This window comes from Dermacentor variabilis, chromosome 4, assembly GCF_050947875.1.
Source record: "Dermacentor variabilis isolate Ectoservices chromosome 4, ASM5094787v1, whole genome shotgun sequence".
In the NCBI taxonomy this organism is placed as follows: Eukaryota; Metazoa; Arthropoda; class Arachnida; order Ixodida; family Ixodidae; genus Dermacentor; species Dermacentor variabilis.
This window is the reverse complement of record NC_134571.1, coordinates 47,986,206-48,008,323: the sequence shown is the minus strand read 5'-3', so window position 1 is coordinate 48,008,323 and position 22,118 is coordinate 47,986,206. Positions and strand designations below refer to the sequence as shown.

Here is a 22,118-nt window from a genome sequence, read left to right as displayed (position 1 = left end):
TAAGAACCTGACAGAGATTTAACAGGGCCACTTGATCTTCCCCGTCTTCTTACATCATCTGCGCGAGAGATGCCGGGACATTGGGGCCATGTAACTGGCTTAGCATTAGTGCTAAGTTTGACGCTGTAGTTAGCATACCTCGCCGGTTCATTATTCGCTATTGCGTTTACATCTCTGATCTTGACAACAGACTCCTTCAGTACGGAGCAGAACTTGCTAATTGCTACCCGCAGAAATTTAAGAGAAACGCTCTGTGGGCCGCTGAAGCCCTTGCAATCAGCAACGTTAATAAGCAACAAATTACAGATAACACACTTGTAGCTGATGACTTCCAGGCTGAGGACGTGATGTTTTCAACGAGAGAGCGGCGTACGTGAGAGTAACTTCAGCGTGCCGCTCTCGCTTCAGCAAATTGACGTCCGTGCCTGGGGCAAGAGCACTTAGATTTTCAACAAGCCAGGAGTGTACACTTAGCCTGATTTTTTTTTCCGTTGCGTATATGCTTTTACGTCCCCGGTTGTTTGTAAACAACCCCTTCTACTCAGGCTGTATCGTCGAATGGAGCTACGTGACAACCTTGCAGGGAATTAAAAGATGGCGATTTTTGAAGAAGGCCAAGTTCTAATTAAAGCAAATTGTGTTCATATTCCTCAACTTCGCGCAATTGAAACGAGATGCTTGAAAAAGATATGTTCTTGCGCAATACTTTTGCTTGTACACCTACGGATCTTTTCGGGAGTGGAATAAGATACCCAACTGCGTGAATATCCATTGCGTGAAAAGTGTTTGCCTGCCTCTAACCGCTAAATCGCATAATATGTACAGTCAAACGCAAAAGTTTTTGGACCGTTGGACATAGAGAATGTTGAATTTTTTGGGGCATTTTGTAGCCGTATAGCTAGCAAAATTATACAAAACAATTTCGTTCGCATATACAAGTAAAGAAAAGAAATACGAATACCGCCATACATTCTTATAAGCCGCAGATATATTCAGCTTTTTCTCTGAAGTCGTGGTCCATAACTTTTTATGACGACTTTACACTTAAGCTGCAGCGTAATACGAGGACAATGCAATGCAAGCTGGAGTAACATATAGAATAAATGTCGAGGCACATACACATGCACGCGCGCAAACATAAACACGCATGTATACAGACACACATGCACGGATACCCACACGTAAACAAGCGTGTGCGCAACGAGAACAGCCAACACATGCATATCAAGGTGTTCTTGATATACTCCTAAAGATGCGATGAAAACACAGACACAGTGCTACATAAAAGCAGACCTTGTAAGTGGTGCATTAAGCGATGTAAATCATGTATAAACATTTCCACTGAATAAGTAAGTTTTAACGCTCTCACGTGACTGCAACCATCTTCTCGCCGAAGTTGTAGGCCTTACTAATTATGAACAGCTCCGTGAAGCCTTAGCTAAGATTGTATATACAGGTGCCATTTAAACACTCATGTAACCAACTGTATTTGTCTTCTTCATTCTTCTTTATTTACCACTCCCCCTCTGTAATGCCCTTGGCCCGGGGGGGAGGGGGGTATAATAAGTGAAATAAAATGTGTCGTCTGTGGGGAATACGAAAGTTGTTTAGGGCTGGCAATATTACGAGAACAAAAGAAAATAAGGAAAAAGAAAACAAGAAAATCGAGGTGAGGCTGCCGGCGAAACGGCCAAACACTAGCGGATGCCGCAAGGCCCAAAGCAAGGCCACGCTTGAGCAAGCAATTGCGCACTCTGGCGGTCGCTGTAGTAATGAGTGGTGACTCTGGTTGCGCCGCACATCGCAGAGAGTAAGAACTTAGACGGCGATTCAGATTGGCAGGTAAAAATAAAAACGGCACTGGAACGTTGTGCGTTTGCCCCCAGAACCCATGTTCATCATTCGCGAAGGAAAAAAAAAGAAGGTTTCAGGCCTCGTTACAGAGGAGAGCACAATGTTGGCCACCGGTCCTTTCTTTGTGGGCTTTGGCGCAAAGGCTAACGGGTCAAATAGTTCGTGAATGGCTGCATTTTTGTTTTCCATGCGAAGTTTCTTACAAACAAGATTGCTTTTTTCAGGAATGCTCTTTGTTTTAGGAAACATTCGTTCCTAATGAACCAAGTGGCCAATACATTCCAAAAAGATCCTGCGAAAAAAATTAATAATTCTCTTTCAGTTTTGTTTCCTAGGTGTCTTTTTATTTATTTGTTTCTTTGCGCCGTGTTCAGAGTAGTTCTTTTTTTTCTTTCTCACGAGCGGCGACTGTCCCAGTGCAGCACCTGGTAATGCTTACGTGAAGCATTTTAAACGTGGGCGAGCTTTCTCTTGGTTAAAGAGCTTCACGCATGCGCGCATGCCACATTCTTTTATCCGTCGCAAGGTGACCGGTCACTGATGGTTTTATTCTCCAAAAGAACAAAACAAAAACTCCTTACGTGCCGCAGGAAGAACGACTCATACCACGGAGCCGACTGACAGACTTCTATTCGCCTTTGAACTTCATTTACAAGTTGGAGTTTTAGACTTGCCTTTCTGTTGCCCCTGAGTTTTTCCCTTTCCTACAATTTCGAGAACTGGCCTTAAAGAAGTGAGGATGCGTGATAAGAAACTGGACAAAATAGTCACTGAAACGTGGCGAAGGTGACAGACAGGACTGTTTCTGTGTCTTGTTAAAACTGATGCATTTAAGTGTCTTCATTATCTTTTAGTAACGGTGACGTTGTCTTTCGCAGGGATTAACCGGACCTCGCATGATGGCAATATTCGTACCGGCTGGGGAGCGTCAGTTTCATCGTGATCAGCAGGTGAGGAGTGCTCCGCTGATTTTACGTGCCGTGGTTACGGCGGCATACCGCGTGTACACGAGTGCGGGCGAACGAGAACACTATAGGACAAGCGTTTCATTCCAATTAACTTATCTTGCTGTCCACCTGGTCCTGTGCTGTGATCGCCATTTATCCGTGGTCTGGGCTCCCCGCCTGTCATATACGCTCATACGCTACAGCCGTTAATCTGCCAACCTATTCTAATTATACGCGTTCTTTGACTTGGAGTCATTTGAACTTTGGTCTTCGACGCTTTTCCTCCATGAACGGTCAATGTCCTGGTGATACAAGGAGACTAATTAATCAGTGGCGGTCTCAACGAAACGAAAGTGCTAATGAGTGACGCTGATATATATTACCACAACACTCGGTGGGTTCGCACGACGATTTCTCGGAAGCTTTATTACGAGTGAGCCTAACACGGGGCAGGTTGCTCGCGTTCTAAATGGTCCCCACTGCGTGCACTCCCCCCCCCCTCCCCCGTTGCCAACGGACCATTGCCACTGATGAAAGCTCGAAACCATGCAATGATGATTATGTGGCAGCTGCGTGTAGTTCTGTACACCGTTAAAGAAAATATTCTTAAATGCGGCGGCTCTCACTTTGCCGATGCTGTGTCGGCAGGCATCTGTTAAGGCTGGGGAGCATAGGAAGATAGCAATGCTACTAACCGCTAATAATTTACTGCAAAGCTGGTTGATTGTACAGTTGTCAGGTGGAAAAATTTGCAGGAGCTCTACACTCACATATTCCCCTTTAAACACGGACCACTCTGTTCAGGTGAGAAGAACGTGAATGTAAATGTTACGGAGTGGCGAGACACCCCGCACCCTCCCCCCTCGCCCTACATACACCAGGTTGCTAACGCGATGCTATATCTCTATAGCTCTGATTTTTGCTTTAGTTGCGCAAAATATGTAATGTACCATTTGTGATGAGGAAATGTAGTAGTTTGAATGGCCGTACAAGCCTGACCACTCAGCTGCCAACGACAAGCCAGCAGATGACAAGCCAGCGGACACAAGCCAGCAGAAGTCACACATTTTTTACAGCATTTCCACTGATAAAACGCAAATGTTAGTAAAAAAATTGACATTGCCAGTTACTAAAAAAGAAGGCACACAAGAAGTTTAAACACGCAGTGCATCACACATTAAGAAAATACCTTTATTTGGGATAAGAAAGAGGGAATCATCCGTGAACTTGGTTTTATAGAACAAGCGTGGCAAATAATGTTCCATTCGTTGGTATTCATATAGTTGGTGAGCGAGTATGCGTGCCATAACGTGGTGATGACCGACCACTGCGGAGTGTGCTTTGTATAGTATCGTATAGTATAGTATAGCTGGCGGCTATATTTCTTTTTGTAACATTTCTTTTTTTATAATCTTTTATACCCTTCACCCTCTTTCCCCAGCACAGGATAGCCAGACTGTCTGAGAACTGGCTAACCTCCCTGTCCTTCCGTCTATTCCTGCTTCCTTCCTTCCTTATTGCAGTCGTAGCGGTGATAAAGCTGGCGTTGCTACTAGTGGGGTTAGCCTAACATACTGATTTTACAATTGCTCCGTCATATTGCACTTCTTTTCGAGTTGTGAAGGCGTGTCACCGTGTGTCCATAAATTTAGACTCTCGCCTAAATGTGAGCGTGAAAGCACGTGATCTCCTCACGCTCTGTCCGCAGTCTTTCCAATGGGGCTACACTTGTTCTTGGTGCAGAAGCGCTCGTAAAGACAGACGAAATGGTGCGCGCATGCACGCAACGTGGAGAAGCCCCAGCACGCTTTGCAATTAACACTCAAGCAGACCCTGTTTGTGCTCTGTTACAGCAAGGAGGCTCTATGCGGCGGAGTAGTGTCAAAAGTGTTCGAAAGTGCCGACGAGGTATTTCCTCAGCAAGTTAGTGGCTGATCGCATTACTCCCTGTCGGCTGCTTTGAAAGCATCTCGTTTCCACGAGCTCATATGCTCTTTCATTAACACGCAGTGACGACAACAACAAGTGAAGCTACCCACTGAAACGTAATCTAGAACGTGCTGCGGACATCTCCAAGTGAAGCCCCAACAACTGTCTGAAAAGGTACAATTGAGCAACTGTCGCCGTTGGCAAGGTTGTCTATATGGACTGTGGGCGTGTATGAGCACAGAACTTGCACCAATTTACGTAATGGTGGATCCTGCCTGAAAGACGTATGAGAATAACTATGTATAAGAGCAGCTGTTCCCATTGAACACTGCAACGGGCATCCTACGCTCGCTTTGCCATAACTACGCCGAGAGCAATGGCGGTAGCCCAAACAGTCGGACACGACACCGCAGCGAACACGTAACAACAAACAAGCTGTGTCATCAAGTATAGATAAACTATCGCGTATTTCTCGCTTGCTTACTTCACCTGCGGTACTTAGCCAATGTACTAAGAAGAAAAAAGTGGGACCAAGCTTATGAGCTAGCTTCTGCAAGCGAGCAAGACAATGCAAGAAAGCCAAAGTATAGACGAAGCGAGAGGGGGCGTTGCCCGGCTTAGCCTCCGTGTAGGTGGTTCGCCACTTCGCACGCGACGCTGCTTCAATGTTTCACATCGAGAGTCGCGTGGGCGTGGTCTCGCGGGTAGGCGCGACGCCGGCCGGGGAGCGCGCACAAGCATGAATCATGCAACCTCGCCGATGTCATCATCGGGGCACGATGGCGCCCTTTGCGAAAGAGGTGGCATATTTGTCTTCATGCGTCGGCGGAAGGCAACCCCCTCGGGGAAGCCGCGCGAGCGCATCGTCCAAACGGGAGGCGCAGCGGAACTAAGCCATGCTCGGAAGGAACATTGCAAATATGAACGGAGAGAAACGTGTACATATTTGACGAGTAGATTGCACGTTGGAAGGCGCAGTGATGCAATAATCATTCAGCAGCAGGAGAGTTTCCAAACTAATGTACCTAAAACGGTACATTATGAAGGAAATGGTACGAAAGACGGGTTGGTAAGCCAGAAAAAGCACATAACTGAAGTACGGGTGGCGGCGCCGCTGGAAATTTTCGTGTGTTTGCGTGTGCGTGCGTGTGATGCTGTGATGCGACGGTCGCCGTGATGCCAAGAAATCAGGAAACGCTATTACGTAGTTGAAGCTTTCAGAGCCTCGGCCTAGGTACATAGGTGCACAGGCATGCAGAAGGTTACTAATTTATATGCAGTGCATTAACACACCGCTTAAGCGCAGCAGAGTGCCGAGGAATAATGTTTCGCTGGCACACAATGGTAGTACAGTAATGTGCGTAGACTATGTTTTCCTCAAACACAGTAACGTACAGAATCGTCCGCTCTCAATGAAAACACCTCGTTTATTATGAAAGCACTCATAGCAGCCTGCACGTGAGACGAAATCCCGGTGACTATAGTCTTTCATTAATACACACCCGAACTAGGCGCCGAATAAGACGCATGTCCTGCATAATGCAGAGGACATGCTGAAGTTACACAGGCTTGAATATTAATGGGTGCTCCCTCTATAAGTGGACGACTCTGCGTACAGAGTCATAACGGCACGAGAGTGATACGGTGAACAGTAGCAATAACAGAAAACAAACAAACAAAAGCACTCCGGTGGAGTAAGCCAAGGGAAGGGTCGCCCGATACTCGTTTCTCACTGCATGCATCGTTGATGAATGTGGCGATTGCCGAGCTCTGCTTTCCACCTGTCAGGCGTCACTTGAAACGGCCGTCCGTTGGAAGTGGTAATCTAGTCCGCGAAGATGCAACGGAGCGGTGCCAAAGTGAGCCTTCATTATCGTGCTTCCGGGACGGCTTCGTAGGCGGGCTCGGCTGACACGAACGAGCTCGGTGGGAGGCTGGCGGCGAGCGACCGGTGCAGGCATCCGCGAAGGCTGACCCTGTTTCCGAAGTAGCGGGGAACTTGCGATTAGCCTGTGCCACCCTATGAGGATAGCGTATAAGCCGCCTCGCCGTTCTGTGACGACGTTGCTTCGCACTGCCTGATTGTGGCACAGTATTATGAAGTGGGCTAATTTGATTCAACGCGGCTTACGCGCATATTTTGATATTTCGACGTTGTTTGATAGTGCGTGGCGCCGTGGCGCGCGCTTGCGGGCAGAAAGAATGTTCGCCCGTAAAGCTGGTTTCGTTGACTAACCTGGTTTATTTCGACGCATTGATGAAAAACGCGTTATTACGAGATTTGTACAACGTCGCCACGCACGCACACAAACACACTTTGCATTAGGATTGTTTGTGAGAGCAGATGCGCAAAAGTACATATTATTAGCGATGATGGCGGGCCAATGGTCTTGACGTTCCGGCCCTCGTTTTTCACTGCCCAAAAATTATTTCTGGCATTGTTCCTTTCGTTTACGCTGCCTCTCGCGATACAATTTTCTTTCCACATATATTTCTAAAATTGTAGTTTTACAGCCATTTATAGCTAGACTGAATGATTAATTCATTTGTTGTATTTTTTCCTGCCTGAGCTACCTTACTGTACGTGCATGGACATTGTTTGCTCGATATGTTTGTATGCAACGTGGATAGCATCTTCTACAGTTTATGTTTGAGGTATTGTTGGGGCGTTTATCATTAGGGAGAGCACCCGCATTCGCTGCGAAAAATGTCAAAAAAAAGCCTGCTTGCCTGGACCCGCTTCGATAACTGAAATGACTCGGTTGCATAGATCTCTTTTAACCCTGCTTTGCCCAAATATTGTTCCACATCGACAAAAACTTGTTCATCTTTATTTCAGGCTATGGAGAGGACATATTCTACAAGAAAAAAAAAAGCAATGTTATCTGATCAGAAATACAATTAATAAAATAATTAATCAGCTGGTAATTGACTTTCTAAGGTACCCTCAACTGAAAAGTAGCTGCAACGTGTCAAGAATGCTATACTAAAGGCTCTGCGTTAACTTTCCATGCTTAAATCCCGACACTGAGATATCAAATTCAGCGCAGCATAAATGACACGTTGGGCGTTACAGGCTTAAAGGTGGAGCAAGGTCATTCCGTCCCCCCGATGAAGGGTTCATTAGACAGCGGTGAACTGTTTACACTATGGAACGCGATCCTTCCAGAACGGCGATCACAGCTGCTGCTCGAGAGGCCGCAGTCAGTGCAGCCTTTTCGTCGTCGATAAGCTCGGACGCGGGGGCACGAGCGGTAAGAATGGGGAAGGCTGGGGAGGGGGCGAGGCGTGGACCGTTTTCCGCTTCGGGAACATTCGTCAAACTTGTGCGGAGGGCGACTCCGCTGTCTCTCTGTACGCTGGGACCTGGGCTGTCAGTGTAGTGGGGCTCGCCTACGTCCTGTGTTCCTTCCCTCTCGCTAAATCGGGGATGCAGTTCTGGTGAAGCGATAGCACCGACCATCAGAAAAGTGGAGGCCCACTTTCCGGCACCCCGACCGCGAGTCACGCCCATTCGTGGTCATCGTTCGCTTAGAGAAATTAATTTTGCCAAGTAGCAGGAAGTTTATAGAATTTTATTTTTATACAGACTTTAGAAAAAAAATATAGCCTGTATTTGAGATAATGTTCCATAAGATGTCTAGGAAGTTTATCGAGTGCACGTATACTTAATATCACACACAGAGAAAGGGAGAGAAACAAATATTTATGGCAACAATAGCCAACAGAAGCAGGTTGCCCAAAAATAGAACAGTGCTATCACGCGGGCTTGTTGACTGATAATTTTCTTTTTGGAAACAGCAAAGGAAGGCGCGAACACCACAAGCCGCCGTTTGGAGTGTCTGCGTCTTGACTTTTTGTCGCGTTCATTTTGCGCTGGTAACTTCCGAATGAAGAAAACTCTAACATATACAGGATGTCCGAGCTAACATCAGCCTAGCTTTTCAACGAACGAAAAAGATATTTGAAAAACACGGCGCGAGATACACTCACGGTACTGTCACGTCTGAACACCACCGTGGGCGTTAATTGAAAGTTTGCCACGTGTCAAACCACCTCCCCTCCTGACCAGACATCAGCTCGGCGAGGACAACAACTAAAAGCGCTCCCCCCAAGGATGAACGAGAGGGAACCCCGTAAACGAATGGATAAGCGTAGTTAATTAGACGAGTCAACTCACCACCCATTCCTCGGCACTATCCACGCGTCGAGACAACTTGTAAACCGGCTGTTGCAGGATTCCACGAAAAACCCTCAGCCCGCGCTTCACCCACCTGACAGCGAAGAACGGGGTGGGCAATGACGAACCACCCAGTTCTCGCTGGATGATTTCCTTTTGCCACAAATTCCAAACCAGTTTCTTCGAGACGGAGTTACTGCAGGTTATGGATAGCATGGGCGTTGTATCGCAAGGGAGTCGACGATGATTCGGTGCTGGACAGTCTTCAGATTCTCGACGACTCGCCTATAGGGAAGGCGAGGGGATTAAAAGCGTATACTTTTCGAGAGAGGGGACAGAGCCCTGATGTGAACTGAGAACAGGCACGTACCCAAGGGGGACCCGGGCGGGCCCGGGCGCACCCCCCCCCCCCTAAATTAAGAGGCATACCTCCCCCCCCTCCCTACCCCACGCCACCACTTCTCACACAGATTCCTAAAGCGCCGCCAAATCAATGTTTAGACTTGACAGCTATTCGGCGGTCAACATATTGCTGCCTTTTTCACTCCGTTTGGATGACGGTAGTTATCGGCGTCTCCTGGGATATGAAGGCTAGTTTCCTCATCAATTCGGTGCCCGCGCGATTAACTCGAGATGTATTCAGTAGTCACCGTCTATTCAACGGTCACGCGCATCGTTGTTGCTTCTTTAGTTCAACCTTCTTCGTTTAGACTGATACAGGGACCAGGAAAGGCATTCAGTTCGTGGCCAGCTGGTCTGAATGAACGTTGAACGAGTTGCGGCCAGAGAAAATGTCAATTGCGTTTAACTCTTCTTTTTGTTTCATTATTTCCTCGAGTGACGGCTCGCCGCGACGTTGACAGATCCCCGGAACCATATACCTGTGATACGGGTTAGATAAGGTGGAAAATAAAATAATGTGAGACAGCGTCCATGATCAAACCCTGCAATAACCATGAATACTTTGTTTAGCGCAAAACGACAGACACAAGAAAGACGACCAGGACAAGGCGCTACTCTCAACTGACATCATTTTATTGCGTCACTTTTTTATAGACCGCTCAAACCAGAGAAACATGCGCAGTGAGCACCATGTATGTAGAGTAGAGTTCCAGTCCTTCTGAGGAGTGCCTGGAAAAAAATTACTCTTTTTTCGACTGGTTGGTTTCAAGACCGCCAAGAAAACGGAAGCAGCCAACCACTCTCACGCCGACCAACGTTTGTTGCTAGCATGCGTAGTCAGGATAAACACTGAATAGATGCACCTGGAGATCACAGTTTTGAAAGAGTCCCAACACATGGTCTGGAATTTTGTTATGCCGAGAAAAAAACTGATTAGGCTTACAGGAGACTCACAGAAGACTCGCATTGTTGCACTAAATGCAAGATAAATGCTTTAAACAACGCGAAGCAAGGAAAATTGACGGGAACACGGACGTGTGAAATGATGAACGGTACTCATTCGATCAAATTTTTATTTTTGACATTGTAGATACACATATCAGGAGCACAGACAAAAAGCCAAACGAAAATTGGCTTCACTGGTCGAACAAGGCCAATCCTTTCTACGACGACAGTTGTCTTATAGTCATGGTCCTGACAAAGACAAGACATCTTGTCAAAACTTTTATTTCTGCGACATTCCTTGTTCAATCACTGTTAACCAAAACTAACAAGGCCAGAATTCCATGGCGTTGACCAGTGTTCGCGCGCACTACTTCCTGTAATGTTCCTTTCGGATGCTTACTCCGTTACTGTTTGCCCTCTCCCATAGTAGAGCAGCAAAGTAGGTGAACCGAACGGAAGCTGGATAACCACCGCTTATTCTCGTTCTTTCTGTCATTATTCTCAAGCTATCCTTTTTGACTTGAGTATATGTCATTTTAGGAAGCTTACATTGAAGCACAGTTGACGCGCCTCTGTTGCTGTAGTGTTTAACGAGCGTACAAGCTTCGGCGAATATGACTGTAACGAGAAATGCGCTCTATTGGCTGAAGTCGCGAAGAATGCAGCCCGACAGCCCACTTAGACGGCGTAGCAGAACGTGTTTTCTTTTTCTTTTTTATCCGGATAGCGGTAAGCAAGCGGGAGCTGCGTGCGATCGAAGTGCTGCATTGCGTATGAGCCTCCCGAGACGTCAATTGGGTTACCGGTCAGTTCGAGAGCAGAGTCACTCGGCTGTGTTGCTCTTTGTTGGTGTCAAACTCGAGGACGAAAGCACTCGTATGGGTCCGTTGGAGAGCTGCCCGGCAGACTTCGCCTGCTACCTTTCGGAGTCTTTGGCGCCTTGTTCTGGGGTTTTAGTGCAGCTGATTGAGCCCGATGACAAGATGTAGATAGCTCCAGCGTCTGCGGTTTCCAGGAGGCCACTGGCTATGCTTTTCGTGCCAGTTTGAAGGAACGCTAAGCACAGATATTGCTAGTCTAGCCCTAGAGAAATAGCAGGCTATAGGCTTTCTTAGCCGAGAGTGGCATATTACTTTTCCAAAACTCTGTCAGAGTTTTTATGAAGTAAAACAAATCGCATGCCAAAGTAGAACATGTAGGGCGAATTCTTCATGTTAAGTTCACGCTTAGATGGCCCACTAGAGCCATCTTGAGAAATACATAGAGTGCAAGGTATGTTCGTTCATTTGGGTCGTTTTTTCTCTCTCCCTCTCTCTTTAGAGAGAAGAAGAAGGTTTTATTCAGTTGAAAGATATGCACAATAGAGCTGTACATTTCATTTCAGTACATTTGAACACCTGCTGTTTCGCCCGGAAAGGCGAAATAAGTTAGCAGGTGGCGGCGTCGCTTTGAAGTGAAGTAAGACATAGTAAAGAAAACCTTAAATATATTGCATAAAATATAGGCGCTGATGCCATTTTTATGAATTATATGGGTTAAATTCAGGCTGCGCCAAGCAGTCATTGCCCACAGCTATATGGCGACACAGATACATTGCACGTGAATTGCCACATAACGTTAATTACCACATGTACTTCGTTTATTAACTTAATAGTTCTGCGGAAACCCGCAAGGTGGCGAGAAGTAATTAATTTCATTTATTGCATGCTTTCTGACACTCGTCATGACTCCGCTCACGGAAATTTTCTTGTAACTTCATGTTTAAAATTACAAGGCTGGTAAATATCAATCTGCCTCATTGGAAAATACATATTTAGTACTTTTTTTGATGCGTTAAGGTAGTTGGGCAAGGAAAGTACAGGGAATAAGTTGGAAAAGAGAAATCACAGACAAAAATGTGGCTATAATATAGGGCTCTTGCGTATCCTTCTCAAAACTTGTTTACTCCCAAGGCAATGCGCAAAATATATCCACTAAAAGATTGAGGTGGATTCGGCCAGCAAAAAAGAAGCCGACAACACTTTAGCCATTACTGCAGCCATTGTAGCTGGTTACCATCGGTAAGTAACATTGCTCAATTGAGTTTAAAATTTCCGTCATTTTTCCCACGACAGGAAATTGGGGAAAAGACAACAGACTAAAAGCTACAAAAGTGTAGCTTGATGCGCCTGAGGCCCAACATAAGTAAATGCTTGGCAGAAAAATAAAAGCCGCACTATTGCCCTATAAAGGCGAAATATCGATTGCGATAGCAAATTAATGGACAGCTAACTACACGAAGTAGGGATAGTAGTCTTATCGGCCGTATAGACTTGTGAATATATAGGGATACTAACTAAATTAACAAACACGGCGTCAAGCGCGCACAAGCAAACATGAATACATCTCACTCGATGACCACGGAAACACGCTGTCAAAACACTGGAGGGAGGAAGCGCGGCAGCAGCAGCGAGCGAATTGACCTTCTTGGCGAGTCTTGCATCAACGGAAATTAAGCCGCGAAAACACATCGCGCGGCCTGACTTTGTCCCCGTCGCAGGTAGCATTCAAGATACAGCGGCATTATGTATATGGCATTAAATTGTTTCAACATCTGAAAACAGCATCACAATATCCAAAGTTCCAATAACTGAAATATTCTAAAAGTCCCTCCTTAGGACTTTACACAAAGCAGAAAGTCTTGTAAACTGGCCATTACAAAATGTCGCTTAAGTTCTCTAAGTGTGAGGGTAAATATATTACTTTCATTCGTTTCGTACGTATTAAGAATCGCTGACATCAGGAATTGCAAAGCTTGATCACCATAGTTCGTTCGGGTTCGAGGAAAATTCCACTTTTCCGTGCATCTATATAGTACGAGCCACTTTATCCTCTCTGGCTATGACAGCGAAAGTTTTCAGAAACTCAGTGACGGCAGGTGGTGAGAATCTAATGTAATAAATTAACCGATATTCAAAAGTAGTGTTAATGCGGATAATATTAAAATAAGCAAAAAATATCTAGTGTATGCTTTATAACTAATACCAGCATTATACCTTACGGCTTTCTTTTACAATACCAGTAGACTGGTGAAGTTAGTTTTTGACGTCTTATATATGCTGCACATCTAATGACAGTAATTAACATGCGATTTAGAAACAGCGCGACAAATTGTTAGCTTTAGTCGCGTATGGAAATCAAATCGACTTCTAGAAAGTAAACGAACCAAATGACACAATTAACTTTCTTTCCATATGAACAATATGACTGCTCCATCTCATTGAGGAATCAAAAATAACTCCAAGTGATTTAAAACTTTGTTATATGTATTCGACTATTGCAAAGCACAAGGTGATTACTGCAGGTGTCTACACAATTTACAGGTCGAAAGTAAACAGCTTTGGTTTTTTTAATGTTTATGTATATTTGTTTTGCCTTTCACCACTCACTCAATGATTCAAGAATAGCGTTGCCTCTTGCCTATAAGATCGTCGGGGCGTAGCCGCACGAAAATATGCTCGTATCGTCGGTGTATAAAGAATGAATTGTGTATCGCTAGAAATATTAGTTAGATAATTAATGTAAACAATAAAAACAAAACGGCCAGGAAGGCTACCTTGGGGAACGCTGCATTTGATTGATTGCAAAGCCGATACTTAACCATGGACAGCAACTGCTTGGTTATGTTGACTAAAGTACGAACGAAAAATATCAGGACAAGAGCCACGTATGCCATACTTTCCCAACTTACGAATTAGAATCTCATGATTCAAACGATCAAACGACTTTGTGAAGTCTATAGATATTCCAAGCGTTAATTTCTTCACGTCAATGTTACGCAAAATAGTTTCTTTTTTGTAGCAGCAAGACAGACTCAGTTGATTACCCTTTACGAAATCCGAACTGGAATTTGGTTATCAAAGAGTGTTTATATAAAGAAAGAAGGTAAGAACTCCTCTCATTAACTTATTTTTTAAACCTTTTGAAAATAGAGGAAGAGCAGAAATAGGACATTAGTTAACTAAAATATTCTTTCTAGCGCTTTTAAAGATGACAGAAAGCTTAGCAGTTTTCATTCCTTCAGGGAATTCCACAGATGCAATACATTGATTTAATGTATGCACTAAACAAGGAACAAGAATCAAGAATCAGCAACAAATTAATGGGCTTTACTTGTAGCCGGTTATAATCTTTGGAGGACGTTGACTAAATGTTTATCAATACAGAAAACATTTCTTCATCATCTGTGCCATGAAATACTGCAGATTTACTCTCAACATTTGAAATGAAACTAAGCGCTCTTGGAGGGCACCCAGAAGGTACAACGGTTGTAAAATAATGTGTTAACCTTGTCAGCAAGATCAGCCCATGATACCGCATTACCTTCACTAATTAGCTCAGAATGGGCGCTTCCTTTACTTTTGCTTAGAAATTTGTCGTTCAAATGTTCAAAAAAAATATGTTATTTTTCTTGTTTTTATCGAAGAAACGGTTTTGAAATGGGGATTTCGACCGGCGAAGTTCTTTGTTCAATTTATTGCGGTAAGATTTAAATAGCTTCAGGTCAACAGGATCGCGGGTAATAATAAAACATTTGAAGAGTCTGCTCTTGCTACCCGTTCAGGAGTTATCCATGGCTCACGTAATATGACGTTACCAACTTCAGTTTTCTGTGGAGAACACCTTTCACAGGTTTCCTTTATCGTAACACTGTTAAGAAGGGTAACCGCATCACAATATCTATAGCTTGTCGCAGTCAACCATCGCCGGTTTTCATCGGCGGAACTTCTTCATCTCATAATTTCGTGCAGTCCTAAACATAACCAATATTACACGAAATTTCGTTTACCGCGGCCAAACCAGAAAACGCTAGGTGCGCGGAGAATGACTCGAGCGGAAAACGAAAGTTCTTTCAATGCCTTCAATTGCCGCTGCTGCTGCCGGATTCCAGCGCTAGCATCGAAAACGTGTTGCACAGTGAAATGTCGTTTCTTTTTCGTCTTGCTCTTTGTCCCTTGTATTGCGCTGTTTCAATATTGGTAATGCTGATGGAAGGAAGGAAGGAAGGAAAAAAACTTTATTTAAGGCCAACATTAAGGCCCAGTGAAGTAGAGCGCCTGCCCCGCTAAGGCTCGTTGTTCATCCTCCGAGTCCGAGTGAAGCCAAGCACTCCAGGAAGGAGGGGGAGGGTAAGGAAAATGAGGAGAGGTAATGGCAGTGTTACATGAGTACAGAATGTGTTCTGCACCTGCCCTTATCTCCGGGCAGTTGGGGCAGTGAGCTGTGCTACGCCAACCGAAGTTGTAGAGCATTAGTGGCGTGAGAAGAGTGTTCGTTTGAACTTTACGAAGGACATGTGCTTGTTCCGTGTTGAGTGAGGAGTGAGGTTGGGGCAAAATAGTACGGTTTTCCTTGATGTTCTTGTAGTAATCAGCTATTTGCGCTTTGTACGTGGCAGCGTCTTCCACTGTCGTTGGATTTGGCCAGGGAATCGAGGGCGCCCGGAGGTTAATTTCGCGGGCACGTTGATGAACCAACTCATTTCCCTCGATCCCAGCATGACCAGGCACCCAACGCAGGGTGATTGTAATGCTCGGTTTGCGGTTACAGGATTCTGTTAAGATGTCATGTAGGTGTGTTTCCAACAGTCGTTGTTGTATGTTGCGAATGGCTTTGCTGGAGTCGGTATAAAGGTTGATGTTACTGGAGTGGTGCTTAGTGAGTAGAGAGGCTTCTTGTATGGCATATATTATCGCGTGAGTCTCCAGAGCGGCTATGTTGGGAGGGTTGGAAAATGGCCCAGCTGTTTGGATGATCGGTGCTGTCTGTCCAGGTGTATATATTGCATACGCGTATGATCCCATGTCAGAGCGTGTGGCGTCCGTGTATATCGTGATGCATTTCCTGTCTATGTGGTGATGTTTTGCTTGCGCTTGACGTCGACCGTCATGTAGGTGTGGCGTCATATTTTTCGGTATGTTTGTAAATGCAATGTTGCGTGGTAGCGGAGGGCTTTGGTTAACTGGTGTCAACTGGATAGGGGCGATCCCTGCTCGTTTCAAGATGTCGCATCCTTGCTCCGTACAAGACAATCGCGCTACTTGTCGGTCTCGGTGTTGTTGTGTTAGTTCTGCGAAAGTGTGAAAGAGGCCCGTTTGTTGAAGGCGCTCATTTGAGGTGTATATAGGTAGGCCCAGGGCGGCCTTGTGAAGGGTGTTGAGTGAAGATTCGAGTTTTCGAGTTTGTGTTTGTGTCAGTGTTAGGAATGGGGCGGTGTACAGAAGCCTACTATACACGAGCGCAGTCACGAGCTGTGTTGCTTGCTCTTCTCTCAGTCCGTGTTTTTTGCTAATGATTCTTCGCATTAGGTGCGTGAGATTTCGGCAGTCTTTTTGATATTGTATAACGTTAGAATTAGCATTGTTGTTGTGATTTATGATAAAGCCGAGTACTCGGCACGATGTAACCTTTGGTATCTGCTTGCCTAATAAGGTGAGTTGTATCAGGGCGTTTGTTTTCTTTTGGTAATGTGTTCGATTCATGAGGAGAAGTTCCGACTTTTCTGCTGAAGGTTCTAGTCCGGCTTTATGTAAGTGGTTAACTATGGTCTCGACGCCTTTCTGGAGGGTCGTTTCGACGTTCCCTGGAGATCCGGTTTCGCACCATAGGGTAATATCGTCGGCGTAGAAAGTGTGGTGAAGGTTAGGGATTGTGGATAGCTGCCTTGATAGCGCTGTCATGCAAAGATTAAAGAGGGTGGGAGATATAATCGATCCTTGAGGTGTTCCACGGGAAATATTGATGGGGGAGGAAAGAGACTGCGCTGCCTTGAAGCGTGCTGTCCTGCCTTTGAGGAAACTGCGTATGTAATTGTACATGTTGGCGCCGCATCCACTGTCGTGAACCGATTTGAGTACATGATCATGTGTGACATTATCGAATGCCTTTTTTATATCTATTGCCAGAAGGGCTTGGGTCTGTGCTGTCTTTGGCTGCAGAAGCGTGTTCTGTAGTATGAGAAATAAGTCCTGTGTGGAAATGTTCTTGCGATAGCCTATGAGCTGGTGCGGAAAATGTTTCGTGTTATCCAAATGTTCTTCTAGTCTGTTCAGTGCAAGCCGTTCCATTGTTTTGCCCATACATGATGTTAAGGATATGGGTCTGAGGTTGCAAAGCGTGGCTTCTTTCCCTGGTTTTGGGATCATGGTAATGTGTGATGTTCTCCATTCGTCTGGGAGGGTACCCGCGTTCCAATGCTCATTTATGTGCGAGAGAAGCGTTTCTTTATCTTCGTCGGGCAGATTACGCAGAAGAGTATATGTGATGCCGTCAGGACCCGGCGCCGTCGCCCTATTGTTTTGCATCAATGCTATGTTTAGTTCTGCCATAGTGAAGTCACCACCGATGTTGTCGTTTGGGGGGCCCGTATAGTCTGTGTACAGTGACTGATGTGCCGCAGGTATGTAAAGGGTCCGGAGTTCATCAAATGTTTTGTTTATACCTTGTGTACTGGCGTGTTTCTCTATGGTAGGGATCACTTGTTTCTTTGTGCCAAGCAGGGCACGCAAAAGATGCCACGTGTGTTTTTTGTCTAACGTATTCTGGATGCTATCGCAAATATGGTTCCATTCTGTCTGTTCGAGCGTCCGGGCATGATTGATCGCTTGAATAGTTACATCATCTACCTTTTCACGAAGCTGATTGTTATGCGGTTGCTGGGATAAGACTCTCAATAGTTTTTTGCGTTTTTTCCAGACGCGTGTGAGGTGCGGGTCGGGCCGGTCTACCGGCGCTGAAGTTGTGCGCGTGTCTGTAACTGCTGTCTTAGTTTCTAGGAGGCCTTTAGCCCACGTGTCCAGGTCATGCCCTGTGTTAGTGTTATTCTGCCTCAGTTTCCGGAATTTGTCCCAATTTGTGAAGGTGACTGTAGCGCGGCGCTTTCGAGGCGTCATGTGTATAATGATGTTTAGTATGTCGTGGTCGCTAGTTAGGTTTTCATGGGTGTTCTCCCAGCTCGTAGCATATTCACCTTTGTGCAACGCGAGGTCCGGTGTAGTAGGAACTTGATTTTGCGCCCCTGCGCGAGTTGTTACCCCCGGAGTGTTGAGAACTGTGTACTGAAATTTGTTTATGTTGTCTTCCAGCAACCTGCCCGTTTTCGTGTTCGCCTTGTATCCCCATGATGTGTTGGGCGCATTGAAATCTCCCATGATGTAAATGTCATGAGTCTTCTCATCTTTTTTAGCGTGCTTGAAGATCTGACTAAGGTTGTAAGTCGATTTTGGTGGATTGTAGACGTTGTACAGCTTGGCAGGTCGTTGTGAGTTGTCCGGGTATATTGTGGTTATTAAGACATACTTTGCTAAACAGTCTGGTGCTGTTTCCGTGTAGTGTTTAATGTTATGTTTTACGTACGTCGAAATTAATGGTAGGTCGTATTCATTGTGCGCTGAATGTGTAGCTGTGTATCCTGGGATGTTCTGTTCTTTGTATGTTTCTTGCAGAAGTAACACATGTGGTGGGTTTTTCAATTTTAGGAAGTATTGCCTCATTATTGCTTTTTTGTTACTGAGACCGCGGCAGTTCCACTGCCAAACGCAAAAGTTTCCGTCCCTTACTTCTGCCATGGATTAGCGACCTTTGCGGTCTTAGACTGGGTGTTGGAGGTGTCGATTGGGTCATCAGGAAGTTGTCTCTTTTGCGAATGAGACATGTGGTCCATGTTTTCGGAGCTAAGATCTTCATCTGGAAGAAGGCGCTTAAGCATGCGGTCTACTCGTTGTTCCAGCACGGTTAGGCGTGTTTCGTGACGTTCGTAGGCTGAGGCAAGTTTTTCGACAATATCAGTGAGGCGGTCGAGTTTCTTTTCTATGCTTTCAAAGCGTTCTAACAGTGTCTCTGATTTGTTTAGACGAGACTCTAGCGTTGAAGGTGTCTTGTGGGAATGCGCGTGTAGGACGTGTTGCTGATATTGTGGTGCTTCGTAAATTGGAGTAGGAGACTGTGCTTGTGATGTTAGGGTCTTGAAGGATGGGGATTGCGGGATGATAGGAGTGCTTGGCTTACCAGGCGCCTTGGGTATGATGGTTTTCCCAGACTGTGGGGTGCGCGCAGGGCTTTTGCTCGAGGCCGGTCGTTGCACGTTCGGTGTAGCGCTTGCCGAAGTGGTCGACTGTGACAGCGGTGTGTTAGGTAGCATGTCTTGTTGCTTCTTCTGGGGCTGTTGCGTCTGCGTTGTTTGCTGTTGCTGTCCGTGCGATAATAATGCAGGGTATTCGCGATGGTAATCAGTTGAGGTTGCGGTGTTGGGGGCGCTGGAACCAAGCGTAGGCTGTTGCTCGTTGCGCAGTTTGATGCGTTGCAAGTAGGCTCGTTCTGTCTTGTTATGGTCTTTTTGCCTTTTGATTTGGCAGCTGGGGTCGTTGGTTCTATGATCGCCACCGCAGTGCAGGCAGAGGAGAAAGCATTGGTGTTCCTCTCCTGCCTGCTTGAGTTGTCTCGTGCAGTCAGGACATCTGAAAATAGTTGATTTGGTGGGGCAGTTGTCAGCACGATGATCATACATCAGGCATAAGGAACAGAACTCTGCTTTGGGGTGGTGTGGCAGACATCGGAACATAGCTCGATGATAGAGGACTTTCCTGGGGACAATGCTTCCTTCAAATGTAATAATAGCAGTCTCTGAACGGCCCATCATCCGGGAGGCTAGTATGGTGGGCCCAAAAGTGTCCAAGTTCTGCATCAGGTGCTCCGAAGATGTGCCGGCGTCAACTCCATGGATAACCCCTCTGCAGGAGTTGGCCGGCGCGGTTATGTATGCTGTGACAGTGTGCGTGGTTGGTCCAAGTGCGAGTTGAGACATGGCAGCGATTTTCTCCGCTGCTATTGAACTTGGGGTCTTGATAACAATTATATTGCTTCGTGGCTTAATATGCAGTGAGAGATCCAGGGCTTCGTGTGGACTGAGGGGGGCTTGTTGCCGCACGGCTTGTGAGATGTGGTGCAATTTGTGCTGAGGGAGGTGAACATCACTCTGAGGCCGAATTACGACTGTGTGGAGCGCAGCAGGGTGCAGGGGGGCGGTAAGATTCTTCTTCTTGTATTGAACTGTTGTCCAGCCGTCTTCAGCAGCGTCCTCGGTTTGCTGAGTATCCATTACATTGGCTGGCTCGGTTGCGGCGGCAGGCGGGGTAAGGTCCATTATAAGTGAGCGAGGCGCCTCCGATTGCACGTTGGCGTCTACGGCACCCGACACCTCGTGGCACGCAACCGCGCGCGGTGGCGCGAGGCTGGCGTCGACGGGAGTGGGGGTAGGTTCCAGGATTGCGTCTCAGCTCCGGCGTTAGGCGTAGCGACGTGGTCGGATAAAAAACCCTCGTAAAATCCAAAAGATGGGCTCACTTGTGGAGGGCAGGACATCCAGCCGTTCCTTGAGCGAAGCCCTGTCCGATGATAATGTCGTCGATAGGCTGGTAGCAGGAAAAAACGATGAAACGTATGAGATTGTCGGAGCTCGATGCGAAAGCGTCTTGACTGGTCGACGCCACCTAGCGTCCCCCTGCTGATGGAAGTCGAGCGACAATTCTAGCGAAGTAAGACTCAGCGTTTTGGTCTGACAGGAACGCCGGAAAGCGTTGCCTAACGCAGTAGAGAACAAGCGACACACTCTGGGTGAGAGGGGGCGGTAAAAGAAAGCTCAGAAGTCCCAAAATAACGCGCGAAACGGAGACAGAGTAAGCACGGATGGACACGCACAAATGAGCCCTCGTTGCGTTTGCGACAACGAGTAAGAAAAAAAAATACTTGAAGCGAGAGAGAAAAAGAAGTGCCTGACACAAATTCCCGTCGATAACAGGGGAGCTAGCTAAGCGCAAGAGAAGCTGTCCAGGGACAGTGGGGGGCTACACCGAAAGTGCTGGAGCCGAAACACGCGCCTTTGACGCCAGCCAATGCGTGGGCAACGCGTCGTCAACTGACGTCTCCCTGCGCATTAGACGCGGAAGACACGACCACGCGTTGCTCGCTCAGCGCAGTAGTACGTGGAGCTCCTCCTGCATCGACTGCCGTGGCCAAAAACACTCGACTCGTCTGACCATGACAAGTATTGCCTTTTGCAGTGGAAGAACTAAGAGAGGGCTTTCGCGGCAGAGTGAGCTGAGAGAAAAGGAAAAAAAAAAAAAGAACCCTCAGAGTTAACCGGAGGTGGCGAGAACGTGGCACACGCATGCTCGTTTCTTTTTTTTTCAGTATTGAGATTATTGCCTTGCACAGCACGCACTATGGTCACAAAGTACAGCAGAATGCAAACGCGCGGAAACTTCAATCGCCCCCCCCCCCTTCTTTTTTATTTGTCGTGCTCTTGTGAAGCCATGAAGACACTCGCACTGTATTACCATGCGCTGTATTTTGAACAGAGGTGTCTTCCAGTGAAAATTCTGGTGCACTGCTAGGCCGGGTGAAGAGAGTACGTACGAGGCGCTGAACATGATTTGTTAAAGGAGCGCTTACGAGCGTGTTACTCGGGACAACGTGATTAGCGTGAGATAGGGCGGGCGTATACAGCTACGAAAGGATGTCTTAAGCCCAGCAGCATGGGAATATAAGAAACACAAGAGTCGCTTCATAAAGCAACGTTGCAGAGGCAAGCAACAGGAATCTACCCGAAATTCCTTGTTACGATCGTTTATCTGGCCCATACTGGAGGCATATTTGGCGTGTCGCTACGGTACTTCCGGGACCGTATCGACAAGAACATTCTTACCCTAGAAATGTTCTCAAGGGCAGCTGTCTATTCTGATGTTATAAATATTATTGCCGAAGGCGGCCGGCGATCGACAGCAAGTACTTACGAACGAAAAGCTTTTCTATGTTGGGCGACTGTT

The 22,118-nt window shown here is 46.3% G+C and overlaps 1 long non-coding RNA gene across 1 annotated transcript in view; it reads left to right on the top strand.

The window, feature by feature from the left end:
- The window catches only part of LOC142577749 (uncharacterized), a 145,819-nt gene that overhangs the window by 34,429 nt on the left and 89,272 nt on the right, over positions 1–22,118 (top strand). The window contains exon 2 of the long non-coding RNA XR_012827056.1: positions 2,733–2,804. This is a non-coding gene — a long non-coding RNA (uncharacterized LOC142577749). The remainder of the gene's footprint in view (positions 1–2,732; positions 2,805–22,118) is intronic.